Here is a 2,500-nt window from a genome sequence, read left to right as displayed (position 1 = left end):
AAAATGATCACATCAAATACTGTTTATTCTTTTTAATTTGTTGACGCAGATGACCCGGCAGTGATGGAGAGATACGTCATTAGATTCGAATCAGTATGCTAATGCGAGGCACACTTTAAGAAAGCGTTCGACCGCTTGCGTTCAACGCGACGGAGCGAACACTCGCGAGGTGCTGAACGACAGTGCACCTCTCCCCTCTCTGTTACCCCACCTTCTGCATCGGCGGGCGGGGGTTACGGCTAAATCGCGGGCGGGAGGCATTCGTCATCCTGGCCGTGTCCAAGCCTCAAGGCTGTCGTGCAATGATTGTGCAACGGGGGGAGGGGGGGGGGGGCGCTCCGGGAGGTGGAGCAATGAGAATGAAAGAGAGGGGGGAGAGGGAGAGAGAGATAGAGAGAGAGGGGGGGGCAGACAAACAGACAGACTGACTGAGAGGAAGAGAGAGAGCAAGAGAAACAGACTGACAGAAAGACAGACAGACAAAGTGCCATCTTTGAACTTTAACCGTTCTTATGATGAAGGAAAATATATCCCATCGCCACCTAGAACCCGCCAACATAGCTCAGACAGATCGAATAATATAGCCAGGCCATAGAGATAGCAAATTCAGTGATAACACGAGAATACATACGCGTCCGACTGGGTGAGCGAGGCAGATGCGACTTAATAACACGAACACAAGAAAGAGAGAGAGGGAGAAAGAGAGAGAGAGAGAAAGATATATATATATATATATATATATATATATATATATATATATATATATATATAGAGAGAGAGAGAGAGAGAGAGAGAGAGAGAGAGAGAGAGAGAGAGAGAGAGAGAAAGAGAGAGAGAGAGAGAGAGAGAGAGAGAGAGAGAGAGAGAGGAGAGGGGATAGAGAGAGAGAGTAAGAAAAAAACAGTGAGAGAGAGTAAAACTGTGACCAAGACGGAGAAAAAAGAGAACAAGAGAGATGCAGATACAGAGAAATATAAAAATCCAATGAATAAAGGGGAAATAGAAATTTAGAAAAAGGAAGAGGCAAAGAGGGAGGGGAGAGAGAGAGAGAGAGAGAGAGAGAGAGAGAGAGAGAGAGAGAGAGAGAGAGAGAGTATGTGTGTATATATATATATATAGAGAGAGAGAGAGAAAGAGAGAGAGAGGGAGAGAGAGAGAGAGAGAGAGAGAGAGAGAGAGAGAGAGAGAGAGAGAGAGAGAGAGAGAGAGAGAGAGAGAGAGAGAGAGAGAGAGAGAGAAAGAGAGAGAGAGAGAGAGAGAGAGAGAGAGAGAGAGAAACAGACAGACTGACTGACTGACTGACCGACAGAGAAAGAGAGAGTGAGACAGACAAACAGACAGACAGAGCGGCCGAGAGGCCAGCGCCGCCATTGTCCTTTTGTGACCGAGGAGTCGAGGAAGAACTGATGCAATGAAGATCGAAGAGAAACCAGTGATATGCAACTGATATAGGCTTCGGGAGATCGTGAACGCCGGCACATCGACACAGTTCCATGGCTTCGTGGAAATGACGCAGTTTGCCCTCGACGACGATGGGGGAGGACCATGGGGGAAGGGGGAGGGCGAGGAGCATTGGAGGAAGGGGAGGGCGAGGATGATGTGACGAGGGGAGGGGGGTGAGATGATGTGACGGGATGGGAGTGAGGGAAAGGGGAAAGAAGGGGAGATCGAAATCACGTGAATGTAATCAGATGTGACTGTCAGAAATTGTGTTATTACAAGCAACCAATAAGGAATTGCGTAGGAACTGAATTCAAATAGTAAAACTTTGTAAATAGACAATCAGACATATATACACGGATACCAAACCGACAGTAGAAGCTAACAGTCAAAACAAGAAGAGAAAGATTCAATACAGATTGTCGAAAAACGGCACATTTAAATGGTGTCCCAATTTTACAATGGGCCCGTAGGGTTGGATGCAAGGTCTGGAAGGAAAGTTTTTAGTTATTGCAAAATGTAAATCGTGGTTTATTTTAATTTTATTTATTCATTACTCTATCTATTATATTGTAGGAGTCGCTATAAGGGTTAAAGAGATCAGGATCTGGCGTGTTTCTGACCCGACATACATACATGAATACATCAATATATTACATGTATATAAATAAGTAATGCGTGTAATTGCTATTTTATCAACTTAAGATATATATGTAAATGCATACTTAGGCGTGTCAGTATGTATGAAAAATTGTGTAAAATTATCATGGTCCAATTAGAACGGAAATCCTTGAAAGTAATTATGATTGATAATGAAGTGAGATTGTTGATATAATTAGAAAAAAATATAAACTTATTCAGGCATGTACGGCATCTACGTATAGATATATAGAAATACAAATGTATATATATAAAATACATAGAAATACAAATGTATAGATATACATATATAGAAATACAAATGTATAGATATACACATATATATATCTATGCATATATACATACATCCGTACTTCCATATACGTACGTGAGCACGTGCATGCATGATCATGAAGTCTCT

This window comes from Penaeus chinensis, chromosome 34, assembly GCF_019202785.1.
Source record: "Penaeus chinensis breed Huanghai No. 1 chromosome 34, ASM1920278v2, whole genome shotgun sequence".
Lineage (NCBI taxonomy): Eukaryota > Metazoa > Arthropoda > Malacostraca > Decapoda > Penaeidae > Penaeus > Penaeus chinensis.
Note: the sequence above shows the minus strand (reverse complement) of the source record.